Source organism: Micropterus salmoides, unplaced genomic scaffold (genome assembly GCF_014851395.1).
Source record: "Micropterus salmoides isolate LMB-PRFRI ecotype aquatic unplaced genomic scaffold, ASM1485139v1 Ms_hic_scaffold_1, whole genome shotgun sequence".
Classification (NCBI taxonomy): Eukaryota; Metazoa; Chordata; class Actinopteri; order Centrarchiformes; family Centrarchidae; genus Micropterus; species Micropterus salmoides.
The window spans coordinates 2,886,027-2,911,909 of NW_024040040.1; the positions used below are offsets into that span (position 1 = coordinate 2,886,027).

The window sequence follows — 25,883 nt, forward strand, 5'->3', positions numbered from 1 at the left end:
CTGTTTTGTTCCGAAATGATTTGAAACAGAATGTTTCAGCTGCTGAAGGAGAATCTGAGGCGTCAGTCTGGCCAACGACTGACCAACTGGTTCTGATCTTTATTCTTCGTGTTGCAGCTTTGTTGCTCTTATCGACCCTTTGTTTTATTCCTGAGCGCGTACATACTGGCTTTATTTGTTTTATTATAAAATGTGATGCTTTTGATTTGAAATGTTTCTTTGTGTGAAGCGATTTCCAACTTGGGTTTTTCTTCTATAAATAAAGAGCCTGTGGTGAAACACATGGAGCAGGTTTCTCCGGACTCTGCGGTGTTCAGTGAAGGTGGCAGCAGCTCCGACACTAAACAGACTCTTCCTGGTGGTGTCGGAGTTTCTTTCGCCACACATACCTCTAACCCACCACCCCACGTGACATCACATGGACGCCTCGTGCAGTAGTGTTGTAGTCAAGACCGCCCAAACCGAGACCAAGTCAAGACCAAGACCAGTTCCCCACATTACATGAAACACAATAAAATGAAGAAAGATCACAGGTGCTTCTCAAACTGATCTGAAAGATCCACATTCCCGTTAAAACACCAACATACAAACACTAAGAGCTGAAATCAACATAAGCGTCTTTATTCAACGCTCCTTTTCCATGCTGACCATCGCGGGAGGGGGGGCAGTCGTTAACGGGAACAAGACCTGTGTAATTAGGGTTATTGGTTGCATCTGAAGCAGTATGTTTTACATCCAATCAAAGTTAGGATGTTAACAAAGAAATGTGACGATGCAAAAGCGATTTATTGATGTTCCCAAGGTTACGGTCTATAGTGGTCTTGAAATAAAATCCTGAGTCCTCAATGTCCGAGACCGAGACAAGACCGTCTGAGTACTACAACACTATTGTGCAGACAGCTGCACTAAAACACTTTTAGGTGTCCCTGGACCAAGAAACTGATCTGGTCCTGGAGGTCCCCACAGTGTTTATCTTTCACATTTCACACAGTTTTGTCCTCAGCAGCCACCGTAGCGCTCAGTGACAGATCAAAAAAGTTCCAACATGTGAACTACACAGTTGTAACGACTTTATGTACGATTAGCTGGTTTAGTCGAGTGGTTCCCAAACTAAGGGCCACAGTGAGGCCCCTCCATACCGAGTGAGTGTGTTGGGATGAAACTCACATGTTACAGCTGCAGGAACAACAACACTGCGTTCCTTCATACTGAAATAAAGTGAGGCCAGCAGCTGCTGGGACAGGGTTTCAGGAAAGTCTGCTTCTGTCTGCTGGAAATGAACCTGCAGCTGAGACCACAAGACATGTTTTGTCCCTAATTTAAAAACTCCACAAGTGATCTCAGAGGAGGTGTGTTGATTTCAAGATGATCTGCGACGAAAACACGGCAGGCCGAAGTTACTCCACGTCGGGTTTGTTTTGTTCATTCCCCTTTCAGAGCTTCTGATTGGACAGCACTCCTCCCGTCTCAGACTACAAACACATCTGGTTTTTGGCTCAGATGACGAGGTGATCAGAACCCAAAACAAATCCTGCTGACTTAAACAAAGACGCAGTTCACGTCTGAATGTTCTCCTGAAAATGGGATTTCTGTAAAAGCAGCGTTCATCAGTTTGTTTAGTCAAAGTTTTCTTTGGCAAACAACAACATACACAGTATAGATTAGAAACATAAAGCTCTTTATTGTTGTCCCGTCTAGTAAAGTGAGTCATGAGGCTTTCTGTGAAGCTCCATCAGTCCAATAAAGACAGCAGTGTCATTAGTAAGGCGTCCTGCTGTTTAGCACCAGAGAGCTGACAGACTGAAGCCCAGGTGAGTCCACGTGAAGGACTACGACCACCGAGGACGTTCTAAAAGCCACTCATGGAGCTCTTTAACTGGCCGCTTCTGGTATCTACTTGTAAATAAATGAAGATGAAGGATTCACTTTATCTGGTTTCTTATTCCATCCATCTTCTGCTCCTTTCACGTTACTGACAGCTGGGCAGAGCTGACAAAGTGTGATCTGAAGGTGAACGGGGGGCAGTGTGCTGGTGAAACACCAAATTCTCTGCTGGAAAACTAAAAACAGCCTCATTCTAACAAACCAAATAAATAATTAACTTCTAAAATCTGAAAGCTTTGATCCGACTGATTTAGGTTCTAGTGGCCAGAGGGTCATGTTTTAAGGGGCACGTCGCAGGGGTGGATTATTTATGACAGCTTAAATTCAGTTTACAGATTATATGTAAACAAAAGCAGATTTTTTTTATAATCCACCCTGATGTGAAACTCTGTTGCAGGGAGGTTTGTTTCCTCTGCGGGGGTGCGGAGGTGGGGCGGGTGGGGACAGTCTGGAGCAGATTAAATGCTCCTCTGATAGCGGAGCAGCTCCGACTGGAAGCAGATGTGGAGGTAAAGTTTGTGGTTTGGTGACGATACGGGGTTTTCCTCCTCTGAGTGTGTGTGCATGAGGAAAACATGTGGGCGTTCAGAGGGAGGGCTTCTCTCTGCGGTCAGTGGCAGAAAATGAAAGCAACATGACCAACAATGTTGTTTGTTTGTTTGTTTGTTTCTGAAGGAATTCAATTTCTCTGGTTTATTTACCCACATTCTTCCCCTCCAGGGCCTCAGAAGTGTTTCCCAGCATGCACCGGGAGAGAAGCTGTGCGAGTTGTTGCAGCTTTAGACCTGAAACACTGATTTCCATCCAAAGCTTGTTTCCATCCTGACATCTTTACATTTATTGGCTTCTCTTTTGAATTCATGTTAAAATCTCATGAAGACTAAAACGCTTCTCAATCAGTCCATCCGTTTCCTTCCAATCTGAAACCATCTTCATAATGGATAAAACAGGCTGAAACCTTTGAATCCGCGTCTTTTCGTCCTCATTTATGATCTTAAACTGAATATTTGGGAGTTTTTGACATCTGGTCCGTGAAACACGCTGGGCTTCTTCACTGTTTAAAAGAAAGAAATCACAGGATTTATCAGTTGCAGTCCTGAACTTGGTCGCCGGCCCCCTGAACAAACCGAACTCAACAACAAATCACACCAGAGTTCGTGTTAATGGAAGCCAACATGTTTGTGTGAAAGCCCCTGAGGGAAACATCCCCCGCCTCTCTAAAGACCGGCATGCAAACTGTAAAGGCTCTGAACTCCAAGCGCTCAGGTCTTCAGGGGGATCGGTTGTTAAGTGTTTCCACGTTTTAGGAACTAATTGAAATGTAAGATGATAGTGAACTTTTCCTGCCGTTTGCTCCCCGGAACAAGCGCCTGCCTGTGTGGAGCCGAGTCTCTGGCCTTCACAATGTTCGTACCTGAAGTAAAACCTGTCCGGAAGAACAAACACTAGTTTGCAGCAGATTTCATCAGACTGACGCTGCCTCCTCCAAACGGTCCACAAACGCTGCAGCGCAGGTTGCTGAACATCTGCTCTCTGTTACCAGAGACGTGCAAAGTGAGAAGTGATGATGGAAGTGACGACAGCAGAGATTCTCTTTTTCTCCTCAGCTCTCCAAACCAAACATTCACTGCACATGAGAATAACAGAGCATGAAATGAACACATGAGGAAAAGATGTACAGTAAAGAAGTTACACTTTAACAGGCGGAAAACTGCTCAACCATCAAGTTCAGGCCAGTTTCATCATAAAGCAAACTTTCAGGACGTTTCAACGAGTTTCTGGAAGTGAAGGGATGATTCACATGAAGCTGAAAAAGACACCGACCTGCCCCAAACCACAAAAGCCAAACATACAGCACCTAATGTAATCCAGTAAAATTCAAAAAGTTGGTCAAAATAAAATAAAGGTAATAATTTGAATCAAATTGTTGCAGGTAATGAAACACATTAAATGAGCCTTCAGGGACAAAGTAAAAAACTGAAATCAAAAATAAATTAATAATAAAATAAAATACAATGTTATTTTTATTTGTGCTTCGACCGCCAAAGAGTTTTTGTAAAACCATAAAATCAGAGAAGGCTACAAAGCTCAGGGAGCTGCAGCGACGGGACCATATTAGGTTTAACTGAGACAGCGCATCAATCGTCAATATAAATATTGATTATTGGCAGAGAGCAGCATCAGAACACTGGATCATCACATCATCTACAGGTTCACTGTCTGAAACGTAAAAACAGCTTTCTCACAACAACAACAACGTAACGCTCAACGTTCATGTTGCTATGGTAACCGGCAGCGCTTGTAGAAGCAGCAGCCGGCAGCTCCTTCAAACTTTGAAACCCTTTTGTTTTTTCCAAACATGCGTTACCTCTGACATTAGTACTGTCATTGGAAGATGAAGACGGGATTTTTGGATTCAAGAGCAGCAGACCACTATCCACCCGGCCCAAACAACTGGACCAGGCGCCACGGCCAGGAGAGCCAGGAGAGCCAGGAGAGCCAGTGAGGAGCCATGCTGGCCCAGCTGGGACTTAATTCTGCTCCTAAAGATCCGGTCTGGACCAAAAGGGACTCATGTTGACCAGACAACGGAATTCCCACTTCGTTACCGAGACCTGCCCAATCAACAGCCTGGATCAAGCACTCGGCAGGTGGTCCAGGTTCGCAAGACTCCGCCCAGATGAGAGGAAGCGGACTCTGTGTTTTACATCCATGATGCTTGGTAACAACCAAACATCTGCTGCTGTTTCACCCCAGATGCAAATTCGGAAAACGCACTGTGGAGTGTTCGGGGTGGATACGTGTCTGTATATAAATAACTGTATATTCCATCCATCCATCCATCCATCGTCAACCGCTTATCCTGCGTACAGGGTCGCGGGGGGCTGGAGCCAATCCCAGCTGCCATCGGACAGGTTGCCAGTCCATCGCAGGGCCACACAGAGACGAACAACCAGTCACACTCACACCTAAGGACAATTTAGGGTCACCAATTAACCTAGCCTGCATGTCTTTGGATGGTGGGAGGAAGCCGGAGCACCCGGGTGACGGCGCTAACCACTGCACCACCGTGCCGCCCAACTATATAGTATTTTATTTTATGTTACCATATTTTGATACAGGGTAATTTTAATACCTCCACTTAATTATATGTTGTGTGTGCAGCATGAAGGAACTCGTTATGCAGCCTTGTACCTTCAAGAACCAGACGTCCGAAACCCAAAGACACCAAGTTTACAGTATAAAACTGGAAATCTGAGATAATCCATCATTAAAATTGTCGTATCTCAAATCGTGACTGTGTCAGCAGTTAGCGTGGATGTTCTGACAAGGATCACTGCTTCACTGTGACACTGAGGAAACTTTAACAACATGAAGATTGTCAGGAGGTTCTGCAGCAGAAGAAGCAGCTTCTATATGACATCCTGGGAAAGTGTAAGTCACACTGAACCGTTGGACACGAAGTACTATAATATCTTCCATGAGCTGTGTGTCACAGCCACTGATGGATGTGCATCCTCAACTTTGAGCTCTTAGAGATAAAACAACAACAGATGTAACGCTGGAGGAGCTGATGGGTTTTCAAGAAGGATCTCCTCAGTGATGTGTGGCAACGTTTCCTCTTTGGCTGCCTGAGGTCTTGTTTCCACTTCCCAGATGCCTGTTTGCTGGTTCCACTGATTAACCACCAGTGTGACTGTTGGTATGTGGGAATCTGCGTCCTCGTCCCCGTGTGTCCTCACCCAACTCTGAACTCTCAGCCAATCAGCTCTGCGGCTCAGACCTGCCAGGACCAATCAGCAGCGGCGTTCTCCAGGCCGATCCCGGCTCGGCGAGTGCGGTGGCGGTCTGGACGGAGGCCCTGGTTGTGGAAGGCCTCCCCGGCTGCAGAAAGCTCTGAGTTGTAATCTAATTTTCTCTTTAATGACGCTGATGAGAGCAGCAGATTGGAAACATGTGGACGGCTAAGTGATGAACGAAGGACGTGTCCCGCTCATCCCAGAGTTAAATGCCACAGGATCTGGGCAGTCGCAGCTCGGCAGCTTCAAGTTGCATCACTGCACTTGTTTTTTTCAGTTTTCAGTTGCGACATTTAGGAGGGAAATATTGAACTGTTTACACTGCAGGGGTTTTACTGAGTCTGGTTCAGATTACCTTCAGGGGCACAACATCAATTTTCCAATTTAGCTACTAAAGACTACACGAGCTGCAGGTCATCTGATTTACATAAAGCGTCAGTAAATAACATCTGATGTTGACCTCGAGGCTCGTTGGGAATTTCAGGAGAGATACAGAGTGCCAAAAACAAACAGAGCGTTCTGACAGGAGGACGAACTGGAACCGGAGTGAGCGTTCACTGCATCATTCACTATTAAAGTCTGATGTGTTTGAGGACGTTTGGTTGTTACATGACAGTCCGTGTGCTTGATATTAAAAACGAAAACCGATCCCGTTATCTGATTGTCTTTGATGTGTTTATAGATGGAAACTGGAAATTAAAATACGCATGCAGTGTTTCCCATTAATTAATTAACGAGACCACGGTGGCCCGCCAAAGTCTAATTTGCTCCGCCATAGTTTCAAAATGAACCGAAAGTATTTTTACACATCTCATAATAACGATTCAGACGTTGTGTTTTGTGGGCGCTGCTGTGAGCTCACACACTTTGGCATCCGACTTGAGAAAACCACTTTTCTTTTGAGGTTACTACGGTAACGTTAACTGTCAGCTTCAGTCTCTTGTCTGTGAGAAGGCGATTAAGCTAGCCGCACCTAAATTTGGAGTGCACGTGTATTCGAGCCTTTACGGTAAGTGAAAGGGCCCAGAGCGAGGAAATCACTTATTCTATTTTCTATTCTTTGATTTAGGGTTGGATCCTTATTTATAGCTCTGCAATGGTTGATCATCAAATAGTTCACTAGAGCACACCACTGTTTACAAGCGTACAAACGTCTTCACAGATCGCCTCTTCACTTTGCACCAAATAAATGCTTTTAACTTTAAAAAGGTCCGCCCACCATAGTCTCTCAAATATCCTGTGGGAATCACACATCTTATTCCTCAATTCTGCATTATGTTAATTTCGTGACCCGGAAGCCATCGTAAATTGTCGTGGGCCGCATTCCCGGAAGTCAGGAGTTCGGAGTTGTAGGCTACATCAAATGTTCCGAAGATGGACTACATAAAACGCATCTTTGACCTGTGCGTTCTTCTTACCATGTTGTTTTAAATCTTGGTCAAGGCGCTTTAGCGTCATTTTTAGACGTTTAAGGCTCTGAGCAACGTTTAGCAACAATACATTGCAACGTCCGGTTAGACTTTCAAAATAAAACAGTACGAAGCATCGCATTGAAATATTGAATGATGACTTTTTTTTTTTTTTTTTTTTTTTTTTTCACACAAACCCCGGTCTCCTGGTTCACAGTCGGGGCATACCTGCTGATGCTACATACGGCCTACTACACGGACCCATGACACACTGTGGGAAATAAGCATCACCTGCGCTTTAAATGAGCAGAACACGTATTAGAAATGTGTCACCTGTGATACTGAAGAAAACTTCAGAACATGAAGATTCTCAGGAGGTTCTGCAGCGTCTCTCTGGCCTCTAGGCAGATTTATGGGTGTTTATTCTTGACAGATTCACGATCACTGATAGTGAAGTCAGGAAGTCACACTGTGTTCACATTTCAGCTATGAGTCCGAGACGAGGGGCTTTTAGGGCCTCGTGGTTTGAAAACATTTGGTCTATTACAACAGCGTTCCTTTTTTCTGGTTTGGACTCTTCAGGTCCTGGATGTCCCCTCTCAGATGGAAACAACAACAGATTACACAATAATTTATTACTGGCTCATTTAGCCCTTCGCATTAGAGATGTTTGTTTCCTGGTGTAAAGTGTGACACTGAGCTGCTGGATCTTTGTCTCCAGCGTCGTGATAAAATAAAGGCCTTGGATCACAGCTCTCGACGTGGGGCCAAGACTCCCAGCCTCCCGTCAGCCCTGCCAGCGATCAGCGAGGATCTCTGCATGGACAAAACCCAGGAATCAAACAACGGGAGGTCTGAACTCTCTGGACTGATGACTCTAAAATCTGTCATCCTTGCTGAGCGTGGTTCAGCTCATCACACCGAGGTCAAAGACCCGCCACAGGAGACAGAACCAGGATCCAGACTCAGCAGGAGGGTTTCAGCATGTTTTCCATCACGAGGAGGTGAAAAAGGATTTGATTTGATTCACCTTCGCGTTTCCTCTGCGGCCTCGCCGAGGAGAAAAACTTATTTTTCTGGGCTTTGCATTCCAGGGCTGTGATTGGTGGAGCTTGTGTGGCTGAGTAGAGCTAGGCAATGCTCGGGGCTGCTGATGTTATTTATGGTTCATGTTCTCCCAAACAGACTCTTATGGATGGACTGTGTTTTTATTGTTTCTCTCAGAACTTTATGAACTTTGTAAACTGGCTGAATCGAAAAGGTGATGACGCCTAAAAAAATCCTGGGAATCCTCCTTTAAAGTGATCAGCTCTGCACGTTCCACCACACGAGACAAGAAACGTGTCGCCATCACGTCTGCTGGGGAATAAAAAATGAGAAATACTTCACTGGTGTCCAAAATATTTCCAAAGCTTGTTTTCCAGGCTCAGAGGTGGCGGCGGTGTTAACTGCTGGAAGAGCTCGTCTCTTTCCTCTCCGCTGCGTCCTGTCAGTCAGCAGCAGACTTTCTGCCTCATTAACACGGTCACGACCCTCGCTGCCAGCCTCTCACAGAGAAAACATCTTCATCCATCAGAGCGAAGCCGTCGGCTCAGACACCTCCACCCAAAATAAAAAGAGGAACGTCCTCCTCGGGCTGAATCCAGGTTTCACCGAAGGAGAAAACAGCGGTAAATCAAATTAACGGGGGTGCTGAAGACCCGTCGCCGTCAGTTTAACGCACTGCAGTGTCATTTATGAGCGCTAAAGGTCGCTGTAGAAGATTTAACAGTAAGGAGGTGGCTGGGGTGGGCCAAAGAAACAAAAAGTCAACACTAAATGTTTTTAGTTAAGTAACGTAATTTAACTGACTTTCTTACTGTAGTTATTTTAACCCAAACCACGATCTTTTCCTAAACCTAGCCAAACTGTGGCGTTTCCCAGTGTTAACGAGTACTTTTAACTTAACCGCAGAGCCCTAAATGTCACAAAACGAGGTTAAAGGGTACCCAGGCCTCCGCTTCTCAATATCTCAATGTTTTGGAAGCTTTATGTTATTTGGAACGTGGCTGTTTGGACAGAAACAGTGTTTTCAAGATATCTCCCAATAAAAGTCAACATTTAAACTGTAAATATGGCCAAAATAGGGACATTGGCCTGGTATATTTAAATAATAATTTACAGTTGCATTCCAGCTGTATTAGAAGTTGCATTATAATCTATTTGATGATGGCTTGATGGTTTATTGCATTAAAACTTTTTACCAGGTGAGAATTAAAATATCGTTTTTCTCCATGTAGTCTGTAATGGTACAATAAATATATTAATGTACAATGGATTTACATTCCTGAGCTTCTGACCTTTCAAAGGAGACCAGCATTATGCATCTAGGCCTGATGGTTAAGAGTATTTTTTATCTGCATGTTTGTTTTTTAATAAATTGCCGTGATGTTTGTTCTTTCTGTCGGGGGGGCTAATGTTTCATTGCGTTATTGGTGCTGTGTGTTTTGTGTCTCGGCCTTGTACTCAACACACAGAGAATGAAAGTGATGTCCGATGTTGAAACGTTGAACGCGCCTGGCTGAGCCTCCTCCTCCTCGTCTGTCTCCGTCCTGCTCTGAAGCTGAAACTCGCTGACGGACGCCGTCTCTTTGTTTCACCTTCTGACCCCTTCAACATGCTCACAACGTCAGACAGCTGGTTGGTGTACAGAGGTCTCAGGTTTCAAACTGCGAGCTGATGTCAGGAAGTCGGTACGAGCACTTTGCTCCGCCCAGAATTCAGCCTGATAAGGTTTCCTGTCCTCTCCGCTCGTCACCTGCTGCACTCGAAGCATTTCACTACTTTCACCATCGCGCCTGTTTCAGAGGCCAAACTTGTGCCGTAGCTACACGGTTAGACCACAGGTCCTCTGATCAGTAGTTTTCTGCTCACACATGCAGTATTTATACACTGTATACAATGTTCATATCCAGGATTAAAGAAGGAAGTTTTCAGATCCTTCGCTGCAGTAAAAGTACTAATACTCCACTTCAAGTCCTGCATTAAAAGTGTTCCTTCAGTAAAGTATTGAAGCAGTAACATGTTGTACTTTATCTCCGCCCCTGAGATTCTTCTTCCTCCTCGTTAATGTGCAGCAGGAAGTTGCTGCTGTAGTTGTTGATTCTTTTCACTCTGGATCCATTGATTGTTTGGTTTGTAAAGATTCTGCCGTCACTCCAACACATCCTCACTTCCGACTCGTCGCATATGGACGCTTTGTCGAGGCCCTTTGGCGTCGCCTTTTAATGCCCTGCGTACCCCTTTAGGGTCAATTTTAGACGTTTAAGGCTCTGCAGTCAAGTTAGCGACGCTTAGCAAGAAAGCAAAATATACAACGTGCTTTCAAAATAAAATGCTGGCGTTTTGAAACAGCCCCTTAAGAAAGTCGTGAATCGTTGCAATTTCGTTGGGTTTAAGCACAAAAAGCACTTGGTTAAGGTTAGGAAAAGATCCTGGTTGGGTTAAACTAACGTCACTTACGTCAGTTTATGTTACTTGCCTATTTAATTTTGACTTTTTGTTTCACACGGGACACAAACCCCGGTCTCCTGGTTCAAAGTCTGGGTTCTGGCCCTCCATCCACTCCAACCACCTCCTTACTCTGTCTTTTCTGTTAAACATCCTATACCTGGCTTTACCATCACAGACTGACGCCACAGGGCTTCCCCCCCTGCGCTGACCTATGACGCTACAGGTTACAACCTGACGCCGATGGGTCTTGACCATGCGTCCATATGTGATGAACGGGCTGGTCTGAAACATAAAAACTAAAGTAGAAAAAACGTTAAAAACAGCATTCTCACCAAGTTTACAATATAAACCTGGAAATCTGAGACATCACAGAGAAGATCTGGTGTTTAACTGATTATTAAAATTGTCGTCTCGAGTATCTCTGATGGGCCTTGAATGTGTCCACATGTGACGAGTCAGGGAACGCTTGTTGTGTCCAAATCTCAACAGTATTGCATCTTCATTAGAGAAGCTGAAACCATCAAACGTTTTACAGCCAGTAATTTTATGTCAATCGAACAACTGATTTATCGACTAATCGTCTCAGCAGTTCTTGTAGAAACTGTTGGAGTTTAAATTATAACAAAACATCATATTTTATAAACTCTTCATGCGTTTTGTGTAAAAATCTCCTTCTGAGAAGTTGCGACGCAGAGGGAGAAAGTATGGTACAAGTACATCAAATGTGTACTTAGTTACAGTGAGACAGTGTTGAGTGATTTGTGGACGTCTCTCTCCTGATTGGCTGCCTGACTGTTACATAAGCGCTGCTCGCAGGGGCTTTCCTCCTCTAAATGAGAACCAGAGCTGATCTGGACCTGCTGCAGCTCTTTAACTGGCTATTAAAACGTTGGTACAGCAAACTCACGTGAGGCCCCGTGTGGCTGCGGGCCCCTCGGGGACAGCCAATTATATTTTAGAAAAGCTTTTTGAACTAATTCTCGGACCTATAAAGTGGCTGCGGGTCGTGTCCTCCGGCGGAGATGTTTACGGCCCTCGTGTCATCAGATCTGCCGGTTTACGAGCCAGAGCTGTCCGGAGGCGTCCTCAGAGCAACTAACCCACTCCAGGTCTCTCCTCTGAACGCCTAATTACAACCACACACACACACACACACACACACAGCAGAGGGGCTGGAAACGAGCGAAGTCCCCGCAGAGCCAAAACCTTCGATTAGGATCGTCCTGGTTTCAGCCGCCGCCGGCCACATCGAGTCTCTGCTCAAACGATCAGGTTTTCTTCTGGCCCACGTTCATGTCTGTTTAAGTAATCAGGTTCCTGGACCCGCCGGGGCCGGTTTGGACGTCCCCTGGTGGGAGATCCGGGGGCCAGCGCTGATTAAGTGATGTCTTTTGGAAGAGACGGTTCGGTTCAGGTTCAGACTTTTGTTTGAAACTCAGAGGAAAATCTCCATGAGAGCAGATGGTGAACAGACAGCTTCAAACTGCTGCTCGGTGAAATGAATAACTGATGGCCCTGCTGGATCGGGGGGGGGGGGGGGGGGCTTTAGATTTAAAGACTTTAAACAACAGCAGAGGTTTCTCAAACTAGTCGAAACTGCACTGCAAACCCTCCAGAAGAGATCACAAATGAAGAGAACCTGAGTTCATAAACAAGAAAAGAGAGTTTGGTCTATAAGGAAAAGGTCCAAAGAGACGTCTTCAAATGTCAAATACCCAAAGAATAGATATAAAACAGAGAGAAACATAGAAAGTGGAGAAAGTTTGACATTTCTGCTGAATCAAAACCGCTTCAGTATGTGAATGTTTTTCCTTTCATGAAGCTTTTAACTGAAGTTTTGACCCATCGTGTATCATGTGTTGGTTTTCTGATCATCCTGAGCGAAACGCTTTGTCCGCTTCACACGTTTGTGTTTTCAAGTTTAAATAAGAATAAAAACCTCCAAAAATTCAGGAAAACAAGAAGATTGATTCATGGAATCAGTTCGACAGCAGATCTGCGATAACTTGTGACCATTTAGACACAAATAATCTGCTGAATGTTCGAGAATGGAAATGATCCACAGCTGCAGACATCTGTACAATATAACTCAAAATAAAAAGCATGTAAGTGACAGATGCTTTAGATTTAAACAGTTGGTGTTTCACACACATGTAGAAACTTTCCGTGAGTCTTTTATTTGTTTCCTTTTCAATCCTTTTATTTAAAGCGTCTTCATGTTTTGCATCAGCCTGAGAAGGTTAGAGAGTTTTATTTTGTAGGAGCAGCTAGCTTTGCTCTGCAGTGGGACCACAGGAATGAGTGGTATGTGAGCTGTGATTGGTCGGAGGAGTTGTGTGTCGTCCAGGTGTTTTAAATGAGCTGAGGTCGTCGTTAATGACGGAGGTCACTCGAAAAACACCACCGAGGAAGAAACCAGGCGAGACGAGGAGTCTGACGTCCCCTCTCCATCCAAGGACAACTGGACCTGAACCTGGACTCTTAGCGGTCTCTCCTGGATTATGTAAGTGGGTTTGATGGATACCAGCGCTGCAGTTCAAGGACAGACGTCTTCTCAGGGTCTTTCTACACATGGACTTCCTCCTGGTCCACGTGAAGCGAGCGCTCCTCTGGTTTCAGCAGCAGGAGAGATTTTTACATTACAGGCCAGAATCTGACAGATTATTCTTCAGATTAAGAGGCCAAACAGCCCAACCGAGACAGTGAGAACACGACCGACGACAAAACATTGATGTTAAAGAAACTTAAAACAGAATCATTTTAGAGGTTTATCGGTTTTCTAAGTCAGTTAATCTGAAAAGTAACTGAAACTGTCAGATAAATGTAGAGTACTTGAGTAAATGTCCTTCCCACCACTGGTCGCTGCGGTAAACACACTGCATGTTAAAACTTGGGTGATATCTGAAATGTTTTCCTTTCCATCTGGTCCTGTCTGGAGAATAAAACAAACGGCCAACGCGGCGTAAATCTTTTGGATTCTTTAAATCTGCAGGATTCTGGCTGCACCTCGAGCCACGTGTGACATAACAGCTTCTTCGTCTTCCTCTCAACGCCTCCCAACATCTCCCCCTGCGTCCACGCACACTCACAAATCCACTCCGTGTGTGTAGCTGAGCCGATAAGTCTCAGTTTCCCTCCTCTGGTTTACATTTTCAGCATTTTAGCGTCAGCTTCACGTTCCTGCAGCAGGATCTTTGTGTCCTGAGCCATCTAAACCAGCGCTGCTGTCAGGCTGAACCATGAAGAGCGATCTGGTTTTAGGCCTGAGACTCATAAAAAATGTTTAAAGTCAAAAACAACATCGTATCAAAGAGTTTGACCTTTGACCTGCCAGCTGCCAGCGTCTGTTTGGAAAATGAACCCCATGAATGAAAGTTAAGAATTTGCGTCCTTTAATCGACAGAACCGATGTAACTCTGAATCTACGAGTGCCTTGGACAAACTATTTGCTTAAAAAAAAAGAAACACGTATCTGCAGTTTTTTCTTCTGATGCAGGAAATGAAGAAAAGTTAGTAGAGCAAACTGAAGAAATCTGGGTGTTCGATCTGCATCTGATCAGAACTGTTCTCTCCAGGATGAACTGTAATAACTTCGGAGATGCTCTGACCTTTCATGTAGCTTCCCTGTTAGCATGTTAGCATGCTGATGAAGCTCACAGAACTGCTAGCATGGCATCAGTGGTCGTGTTGAAAGTGTAGTCGATGCAACTAAAGATGCAAAATAAAAATAAAACATTCTCCAAGCCAACAGTTCCTTCATCTGCGATCTGTTTTAAATATGGAAAACATCTTGAGCTGAAGAAGGTTCATAACATCATTTGAGAAAGTCTCTGGAATCAACCCAGGCTTTTTGTCAGCTGCAGTGTGAGCAGAGACCACGAAAGGGAGAAATGAGCCAGGAGGTGATCTGAGGTCAGTTTTTAAAGCCTTCGATCAAACAGAGAGACAGATTCAGGGTTGATGAAGCGGTACCTCTTTCCTCTATCGACGACGATGAAAACTTCCCTGGGAAAGAGATTAAGAGGAGGAACTCATCACCAACAACGCAGGTTATCAATCTCCGAGCTTCTCGCCTCACCACTGTCCAGGGTTTCCCCCGACTTAAACAGCCCCCGTCCTCCCCTCTCAGCCCAGCCAAGACTGATTTTCCTAAAACAAGGGAATCCCGGGCCAGATGTGTTGAGAGTGGGGAGCGGGAGTTCCTCTGCATCGTAACTCATCTGTCAGAGAAACTCGAGGGAGGAAGACGACAAAGAGAGAAACAATTGGAGACAAAATCTCTGGAGGAGACCGGGAGGACTACGAACACGACGGCGATCCCTTTAAATGTCTGCTGCAAACAGAGAAAACGACAAGTCCATTTACCTGGTAAGTCACCAAAAGAAGATCAATCTAAGAAGAAGACAGAGAAGTCCCATTTTAAGTCTAAAGTCATCACTGACTGAACGCCAGGTCCTGTCTCTACAGTCCACAGATCTGCTCCTTACTCACTGCACTTCATCCGATTTCAAGTCCCAAATCCAGTCCAACAAGCGGTAACACAAGACAGGTAAGTCCCAGGTTAGGTCCCCGGCCCAGACCCAACAAGTACCAAAAAGTCTAAGTCAAGGCCCAAATAAGACCAACAAAGTCAAAACTATTTCTTTACGTCCAGTCAAACAAAAAATAGTTCAATTGCGCAGAAAACCGTCCAGTCAGGAAACCAAACCCGGTTTTTGGCTCGTCTCAGAATCAGAAATGAGGCAGATGAATCCACGACATTATATAACAAATCCACTTCCATTTGGAAAAGTGACCTGGTCTGAAGACACTTCAGTCCAGAGAAGGAAAAGTAGTAAATAAAACAACACAAATACCGAATATGCAGAGAAATGAGAGTCACAGAACCAGAAAGAACCTGGAACTCCACGGGGACCGCTGACTCAGATTTCCATCTCAGTCTCGCAACAAACATCAAACATCCGACAGAGCGACGTTCAGGGCCGAGCGGCTGCAGGTCGAACACGGATCGCTGTGAAAACAATTCACAACTAAACCTCCAGGGACCGATAACTTCCTGTACGGAGGGCGAGCAAGGACAGAAACATTTAGCTGGTGGACGGATCGGCGGAAAAAACATGTAGAACTGATGAACGACGCACAGAAGAGGCATCAGGAGGGAAAGATCGAGGACTTCAACCGACCTGTGCAGGACTTTGTTAGTACGTCACAACTAGAACAAAATAAGTGGAATTTTTTCTTTATCGACTTTATTTTGACTAGAGCTTCATTTAAGATCAAAGAAAAATACTCATTGAACTACTAACAGAAAATGTTGGCTGTTGAGCTGTTGGACAAAACGAGACATTTGAAGACGACCTGTTTTCACCCCTCGACTCGTTACATATGGACACAAGACCCATCGGCGTCAGTTTGTAACGCACTGGGGATCCCTGTAGCGTCATAGGTCAGCGCAGGGAGGGAAGCCCTGTGGCGTCAGTCTGTGATGGTAAAGGCAGGTATAGGATGTTTAACAGAAAAGACTGAGTAAGGAGGTGGTTGGAGTGGATGGAGGGCCAGAGCCCAGGCTTTGAACCAGGAGACCGGGGTTTGTGTCCCGTGTGAAACAAAAAGTCAAAATTAAATAGGCAAGTAACATAAATTGACGTAAGTGACGTTAGTTAACTTACGTGTTAACTGATGTACATGGTTATTTTCACGCAAACCATGATCTCTTCCTAACCATAACCAAGCAGTTTTGATGACTTTAATGAAGATTTGTTTTAAAATGGTGATGTTTCGAAACGCTAGCGTTTTATTTTGAAAGTCTAACCGGACATTGCATGTTTATTGTTGCTAAGTTTACCGCAGAGCCCTAACAACTACAAATGATGCTAAAGGGCTTTGACCGAGCATCAATATGTGACGAGTCGGGAGTGAGAATGTGTTGCTCTTAGTGCTCTGGGACATCCTGCCATTTTTTAGTTTTACAAACAATTAAATCAATGAATTGAGAATCAGATTGACTGATAATAAAACAGATTATTGTTATGTTAATAATTACATGCAACACTGAATCTACTAAATTACTAACCTTTCATGTGTTTTGTTTAATTTCTGACAGAAATGGGCCTCCGTAGATTAAAAAGTGAATATTATGACACAATGGCCTTCATCACTTCTGAACAGTTCTACATCCCGGGAGAACCTTTGCAGGGTGAAACAATCGGCTCGACCTGAATCTGACTGTCTGGAGCAGCGTGTTTGTTGCACGTTTGAGTAATTAGCTCACCGATGATGTTACCTACAGCTGATGTGTACGAGCTGGTTTCTCTGTCGTCTTTTAAAGGACGTGAATCTGAACTGCTCTTTGAGAAGTGAGTTTTTATTTCACCACATTATCCTGATTGAACATGAATCAAAGATTTGCTCAAAACCAACATTTGGAGTCTCTGAAGCCAAGTCAGAGACTTCACAGGATTACCCAGAATCCCCCTGTCTGGCCTCAGAATGAGCAGATGACTTTCTGTCATCACTGTGACCCTTGGCAAGATGTTTCAAGTTTCAGGCCAGTGTGATTCATGAAGTGCTTCCTGTTTCCTCTGCAGCTCGTTTTGTGAAACAAGTCATAAACGACAGTTTGTCTTCTTACTGAGGCTCAGCAGCTGCTCAGCCTCTGACCTTTGACCTTTTCTTTAACAACAGGAGCAGGACACGCATTCATTTAAAGATGCTCTATGAAGGGATGGAGTCTCTGAAATGACGCTGATTCACCGTCTCCAACACTTCAGAAATTTGTTTCAAGAAAAATGTTCAGAATAAAACCTCTCTGGAAATCTTGATATAAACACACATAATAAGGTATGAAACACAAAAAATGATGTGATGCAGCGTGATGAACAGAGTTACAGCAGAACCTTCAGAACAGTTGGAACTGTGAGACAGGTTTGAAGTGAAGCTCAGTTCTTCCTTTAAACTCTGTCGTGTTTTCTAACTTAATGAACTCCTGCAGACCCTCGTCCTCCCTCACAGCTCAGGTTTCATCACATTCAGACTTAAACTCGGCCGCACAAACCACACGGCAGCAGTTACATCATCGTGAAGTCATTCTGGACCGAGTTTAGAGCCTGACCTGATATTCTGAGACGCGTGAACCCGTCAGGTGAGGCAGGACGACCAGTTTGTATAGCAGCTCTCAGATCTGCTGTCATGGAGGCCTGCAAGAGAAAAAGGAAAAGCATGAATGTCCCTCTTTTAGTCATCATGGTTCAAAATGTAGAGACATGTAGAGGTGTGACACATGTGGACCAGCTGGGTTCAGGTACATTAGAGGAGCACCGTGTGTCGGTGTCTGATCAGCTGAATCTGCAATTCGCGGAGCTTTAAAGTGACTTTCAGTCACAGATAGCCCTCCCTGTTACTCTGAAAGTCCACTGACTCCGGCTGCAGCGCGTTATGGCTGCGCGACGGTTTTGTTCCGTCCTCATCCCGCCGTCAGCGTCCACTGGAAGCGCCTCAGCAGCGGAGCGACTGAGATCAGGGGTTGATAACCTGCGCCGCTGGTGATGAGTTCCTCCTCTTCATAGTTTGACCCGTTAATTAGCTGCGTCAGAGGTTTTCTTTGGGTGATACTAATGCTTAATCTGCTACTACATGCTGGTTTGGTTGCGCACATGTAACCGTCTGCTCTCGAAAGGTTACTGGGTCGCTGCTTGAGCAACAATTTTTTGTCCTTGAAGGTTTTGTTCTTGTTGTAAATCTTCAGGGGGTTTTCTGGTTAATGAGGGTCAAGATTTGGCCTTCGGTCTCTCTGTAATCTGCAGGATTATATAACTCTGTTTCCTCCTGACAAACTGAACATGGACTCATGAACAACAGTCTGCAGGAGCAGTAAAGGGAGAATGCAGAGACACGTATGACATCATTTCCCTTGTTTAACTGCAGAATCAGGCAACGTTTAACCTCATATATCACGATCAGCTGTGGAACAGTAGCAGCTCTTTCACAGCTGATGCTTCTGTGCTTTTGTTTTAAATCTTGTTTTGTTTGTCCTGTTTTCCCTTCGCTCCGTTACTTTAGTTACTTGCCCATTAGCAGTTTTTCTGTTCTGTAACAGCTTCGACTTCCTGTTTCTTTTCTACTAAAAACATGCTAATATGAAGGGAAGAGACAGTTTACAACAAAGAGTAGTTACAGCGCAAATCTGAGTTTGAATGCAAATCTTTTATATTGAACAAGGACAAAAGTGTAATTACGCACTAAACACTCCTGGGTTAAAAAGGAACCAACTAATTGGGTTATTCTTTTTGACCCAACTTCTGGGTTTAATACCTGACCCAAATGTTGGGTTAAAAAAAAAACAGCACTGTAGTTCATATAACCCAACTTCTGGGTCAAAAGAACAAACCCAATATCTGAGTTGAAATAACCCAGAAATTAGTTGGTCCCTTTTTAACCCAGGAGTTGGGTCAAAAATAACCTGCCAGTATGCCTTATTTCAGAAAATCTTGTTTTACATTATATCTGTCATGGTGTGGTGCAGGCAGAAGAAGAAGAGGAGTCCAAAGTTCCAATTCAAATGTTTTACTAATAAAGTAACTCCAAAAAGGTACAGACAGGCAGGATGTACACACACTGAACAAGACTACAAAGAGTACAACGGCCAAAGACTAACTGAACGGAAGGAACTAAATACTAACACAGTTGAACACTGATTAACAGAACACAGGTGGAACAGATGATGATGATGATGATGATGATGATGATGATGATGATGATGATGATGATGATGGTAATTAACTAAACACAGGTGATGCAGATGAACTAAATGACAGAAACCATGAAACAGATGAGTGGCTGGAAAACAGAACAAAGGAAGTGTGACAATATTACAAACTTCAAGCACATTTACATTTTCATTGCATTAAATTAAACTCTATATAAAAAAGTGAAAAATAAACAACACTCAACATTTGACAACATTCAATAACTGGATTGAACTTGAGGCTTAAAGTCGTTAACGCTAGTCCCAATGTAGCAACTAAGCCATGGTAATTTTTTCAGCAAATGGTGCTAAACTAGCAACGGGGACATGGACACAGAAAAGTTTACGTTACATCAACAGTGAAAATACTTGCTTACCTTGAATACACAACGAAGTTACACCGAAGAAGCACAGGCCAAAACGGATGGAAAAGTGACGGTTATTTCAAACAACTGTTGTGAGAAAATTACAGAACAACTGCGGGGTGGTTGCTTTACATTCATGCCAATAAAGCTAATTTGAATTTGAGAGAGAGAAAACCAACCCTATAACCCAGAACATGGGTTACTCTTTGAAAAATAACCTAGAAACCCAAACAACCCAGGAGTTGGGTCAAAATATTAGTCTTATAACCCAGAAAATGGTTACTCTCTAAAAAAATAACCCATAATTTTAACCCAACACAACTAACACAGAAAATGGGTTGAAGAAATAACCACGGTGTTTTTAGTGTGTATAGTTAGTGATGCTCATTATAAAAGTAAAGATCTTAATCGTCGACATATAAAGAGATTTAAACATTAGAGACAACCTGCTCACAATATCCAACATGTAACATCTATAATAAGCTGCTCTGTATGAAACAAATAAAGCTTTACGTTTTTACTGAAGACGCTGAACTCGGCTGTTTTGAAAGATAAAGTCTAAATGAACCAGGACATCTGGACTTCATGCTGATCCAGTTTCTCAGTTCCTGAAACCTGGACAGTTGGCTTTTCCAAAGTGTTCACCCTGAAATGGAGACATTGAACACAATGGCAGACAAGAACAACAGACCAGACCAGATTAGAGCAACAGACCAGACTGAAGCAAAAGACCACATTAGACCAGACCAGAACAACAGACCAGAGCAACAGACCATATTAGACCAGACCATATCAACAGACCAGACTCCAATTTCCCTTTATAAATCACTATCAACTTGAAATGAGGTGCAGGTGAGCAAGATTCTAACAAACACAAAGAGTTAAATGAAATCAGACTTCCATCTGAACCATAGTGTTAGTTTTTCTGCACAGCGTTTGGCTCAAATGTCTGAGGAAACTATGACCTGATATTTGTTCAACTGGGGCATAAAAAACAGCAACAGGTTTTTTTACTGCACACTTCAGGGAATATAATACAGTTTTTATTTGTTCCAGCTCATCAGGAGCCAATCAGAAGAGGCGGTTTACTATTACTGACCTCTGATCAGATCTTTTGACTGTAAAATATATTAAAAGGAAAACATCTGTCGTAAATTGAAGTATTTAGAAACAAATTAAAAAACATGTTTAGAAGAAGCAGAAACTGCAATCACGTGTTGGATATCGAATGTTAGATTATTAAATCAATTTGTTTTTTATAGGCTGTGCAAAAAGGAGCAAACATGATCGTAAGAACTGAAAAAATATAAACTGACAAGTGATTTCTACCTCGGTGAGAAGACACCAGCTTTCATCTTGTCATTATTTCTTCTCTCATTATTAAAATCAAAAGGTTCTGCAGCTGAGAGGCTGGAGTCAGCTGCATCTCCACCAGTGTTCCCAGTCCTCACTAGTGGAACCTTGTGGTTCCCAGTGGGACGTTCACGTGTTACATAACAGTGTGTTACTCATGCTTTTATTCTGACGAGATTTCCTGCTCTTATCCCGAATAACCTTCACGTGTCTCCTCGCAGAGTCAAAAAACTTTTTTTCCCTCTCAACTGAAATAATCCAGCAGTTGCCGTGGCGACGGTACATAAAGCCCATCTTTGCCCTGCGGTTTGAGAGGAATGTACCGGCGGCGGCTTGGAAAAGTGATGTAATCCATCACATCAGTGCTGGTGTTGGGACTGCGGTCGGAGAGGGGGTTTGTGGGTAATATGAGGATGGATGATCTGCTAACACAATATCATCCCACCAAGATATTCTCCTCCGTCACTTTAAAGACTTCCAACCAAACCACATTCACAGTTTTCCATATTTTAAATACTTCTATTCTGTGTATTAGTACATGAAGGTGCCATTGAAGGAGGCCACGCTCATATTCACGCCTCAGCGGGCCAAGAGTTAGATTACAGGATCCAGAAGATAAACTAAATCTGAAGCGTGCAGGGTTCACATCGAACCCACAGGCTGAAGGAACGCAAACCAATAAATACACATGATTAATGTTGTAATGCTTTGGTTTTTCAGGCCTAAAACACCGGACGTGAGCCGTGTGATTAATTTAACATGTTTAACAGGAAGCAGAGTCATGCTGATTTAACTCGAAAACAAAGTGTTTATGCAGAGAAGGATTTTAATTACTGTCACCTCATGTTTGATCTTACCCAGATTGCTCTTTGGTTTCTCCCTCATGCAGCTCCTCAACACCTGCTGCACTTCCTCACAGGAAGTGATGTGATGCCCGGTCAGGTGGGAAGGGGGCGGGGCTCTACACTAAATACACCTGGTGATAAAACACTGCCCTCATGTTCCCACACCGAGACACAGAGCCTCCATATAAAGATTATTAACTTTTTAAGTGTTTATGCAGGAGATTTCTTCTGGTTGGCTCTGAGCCATATGTTTAATAATGCAGAAGAAGTTATGTTGGTATATTTTGATGTTTCTTTGCGGTGTGTTTAACACTAAATAAATATTTTGCTTGTCTTTTACAAAGAGAATAAGGACGTATCAGCCAGTTACAGCGGCCTGGAAGAAGAATTTAGAAATGTTTAAAATCAGCAGAGATGGAGAAACCTGAGGTTATAGTGATAATATTAATAAGAATGAGCCATAAATCAGTCAGGGCTCAGGATATCATTACCTCTGATGTCAATCCAGCAGAAACGTCCAGAAATCCACTTTTTACAACACATTCTCACTCCCGACTCCCCTTAGAGTTGCTTTTTAACGCCCTGGGTCATGTTCTTGGACGTTTTAGTGCTCCGCTGTCAAGTTAGCAACAATAACTACGCAACGTCCGGTTAGACTTTCACATTAAAACTGCTAGTTAACGTTGTGAAATGAAACGTTGTGGCTTGTCCACCCCAACCACCTCCTTACTGTGACCTTACTGTTACATATTAATCTAGCTTTAGAGTTGAAAAACAACGCTACAGGGATTCCCCCAGTGCGTTGAACGGGTCTTGACCATGCGCCCATATGTGACGACTTGAGAGTGAGAATGTGTTGGTTTCCTTCAGTATCTAAGTACCGTAAACCTTCGATTAATAGTTTGCGTTATATCTGGGACGGGCCTTTAATTCCTTTCACACAAAACTCTCGCTCAGCAAAGACTGGAAATATGTTTCTATCAAACTGTTTACTTCAACCAGTGTGAATATTACTTGTATAAAAATAAGGCTATGGGATAACAAATCAATTATGAATCATTCATTTGATCTTAGCTCTGAGAGACAGAGAGAGAGAGACTGACTAACGGAGTTCAGCTTGAATTACTTTATCTGAAAAATATTTTGACCCTTTCGGACTAAAGTATATAAAATAATCAAGGAACGGACACATATTTTGAATTTATGACCACTTCAAAAGTCACCACTTCACCGCCGTCTCCATGCCGGTAAATCTGAAGCAATAACATGTTGGTGCTCATTGTTTCTGTAAAATGAACTGAATGATTGAGGTACGGAGAATTTAACCGATCTAACGATGTGTCGCATGTCTGTATGTGTAAACATTTATGTTGGTATGCATTCAGAGAGCTTCTAGAAAAAACAGACCAGGCTTCTAATTGAGACCTGCGTTTATTTGTCAGGCCAGTGAAAGGGACATGTGTCTAATTTAGGCTCTTAATTGAAGTTTTACAGTAATCCAGTGATAGCTGTCTGTACATCCATGGGTACGCTGCTCAACAGCTCAGCTGTTTTTAATGTTTTTATGTTTTAATTATTTTTGGTGGTTTCCCAACATACTCAATGAGACCAATCAGACGTGCACTGGAAAATACGTTGCAGCACTTTAACTTCGGTTTGGAATGGTTTCAGTCTGAGTAGGGCGTTAACTAGACATTCTTCCTACATCAACGTGAATGGTTGCTGAAGATAAATAAAAAAGACATTTCTTTTTTAAAAAATAAGTCAAAACTTCTTTATTGTTGAAAATCAATATAGAAACACACATATGTAGAAAAAACATCAACAGCACAGCACATGTTAACATACATTCTCATTCTTTACAAAGCACTGTCATGTTTATACTGTCCCTGTTCTATAATAATGGGGTCTATGAGTACAGTCAGGGCTCCAGCTGAAACGTAAAGGCACAGTACGCTATTTTCGGTTTGGTACCAGGCACTACATCGTATATAGCGGAATGAGAAAATGCCCTGCATCGCTTTGATAACCCACCTCAATAAAGGGTTAGGTGTGGTGAGGATTGGTGACAGGACGAGAAGTTCACGGAAGCCACAAGCAAAGACAATCAGCCTGCAGCCCAAATCCAGGACTGCTGTACTACGTTTCACAGACATTTCAGTCACTCTGCCGTCCAGAAAACGTCATCTTAAATCCTAAATGGTGCTAAGAAGATGCCACTCTGTGAAAGGTTTTGAATTGGTAAATGTAAATGTGATTCATTTAATGACTGCCTACGAGGCCAGTTAGCTGATTTCAACAACTTCCCATCTTTTCAGTCTCACTAAACATAAACTTGGTTCCAGGAAGAATCGTTTTGTTGTTTAAGCAAAATTTATGTAGGGTTGCCAGAAAGACTGAGCTGTATCTCTCTCTTTACGTCTGCAGCTGCTTTTATCTGGATCAAACAGACAAATAAGCATCACTTTATGTCCGTGGTAACAGCAAAGGTTTGACTTTGTGATGCTTTAGCATTTACTTTTAATGGAATAATCACAATTGTGGCTAAATAAGTGTTTATAGTGTGACCAGATCATTTATATGATTATAGTCAATAGGAGCCTGTTTGGCAGGCGTGTGTCTAATATCCTTGTTTATATTTGGAAAACAGACTGTAGCCAACATGACTTACTGAGTTATATATAAAATAAAAACATGATCTCTTTTGCAATCATTCTTATGACTCTACCCTTTTTACCTGTTGAAATACCTTTAAATGGCCAAAACAACCCATAACATGCAGTATTTCACTTGCCTGAAAGTGACTGCAGCCTCTACTTATTGACTGAAAGGTAGATTCTGCCTCAAAATGACTTGATTTCATGCAGTAGAGTTATATTTGACAGATTATAAAACCGAAATTAAAACCTGTTTTGATTTCATATATAATAAGGTTTGAATTATATTTTTAATGAAATACTGGCCACCAAACCAAAAATGTCCCTGGTTTTCATTTTAGAAATCTGGTCACATTATTTTTATGATGTATTTCTTAATTCTTTAAAGTTAAGAAAGAAAATTGCACCGTGATTAGTTCGAACTCATCATCAGGCAATCTTCTTTAAACAGAGAGAGGTGTAAGTTACTTTCCAGCGCTGTGATATGTAGTTGGATGGTTCTGGATCAGGGCCGTCCTTGATAACCAAGCTAGCCGTGCTTTAGTCGTGCCTGAAATACACTCCGTAAATCATAAATCTCTTCAGATTTGGTTGGTAAAAGAAAGAAAGAGGCTAGCTATCGAGCTGCATCGTTAGCTTCCCGCCCTGATTTAGCATTAGGCAAGAAGAAGAAGAGCACATCGTACAGCATAAACAGAAAAAGGCTATGGTGAGGGTAATGCATCTGCAAAAATGTATTGAAAAAATACATTCTCTCCATATACATAAATACATTTCTGCTGTGCAAATTGCAGGTGAAGAAGCCTCTGGCCGCGGCAGCTCGCCGCTTTAGACGCCTTCGATCAGCACATCTGGTGTTTGATGTGGAAGCGACGGTTTTTAGGCCCATAATGTTCCCAGTTTGTCCCAACTAATGACCAGTATAAAGCACTGAAGATCAGGGCTTTACTGTATTTTTATCATTACGCCCAAACAGACCAGTGGACCAGAACAAAATGTTGGATTAGGTTTGTTAGTATTGTATTCTTCAAGTTTGTTTTCAGGATCTAACGTTGTTGGCTAATGTTCTCAGAGCATGAACATGCATGAGGCCCACATATTCTCCACATCAAGCCGCCTTTCTAGATACTGGTCGGCTTGTTTAAGGCGCTTCACAGCCACCAGGAGATGACTGGTTTTACTGGTGAGCTGCCAGTTATGAATGTCAAGCAGGAGCACGTCGTTGCTCTACTTTTGTATTTTCAAATGAACAGAAATGAGCTCAACTGGAAACAGAGAAAATGTTCTGAGCATCGACACCAAAGGAACAGCGGAAGCTTCACATACTGAAAAAAT

The 25,883-nt window shown here is 43.1% G+C and overlaps 1 pseudogene; it reads right to left on the reverse strand.

Moving 5' to 3' along the window:
* The window catches only part of LOC119887775, an 878,746-nt pseudogene that overhangs the window by 723,720 nt on the left and 129,143 nt on the right, over positions 1 to 25,883 (reverse strand).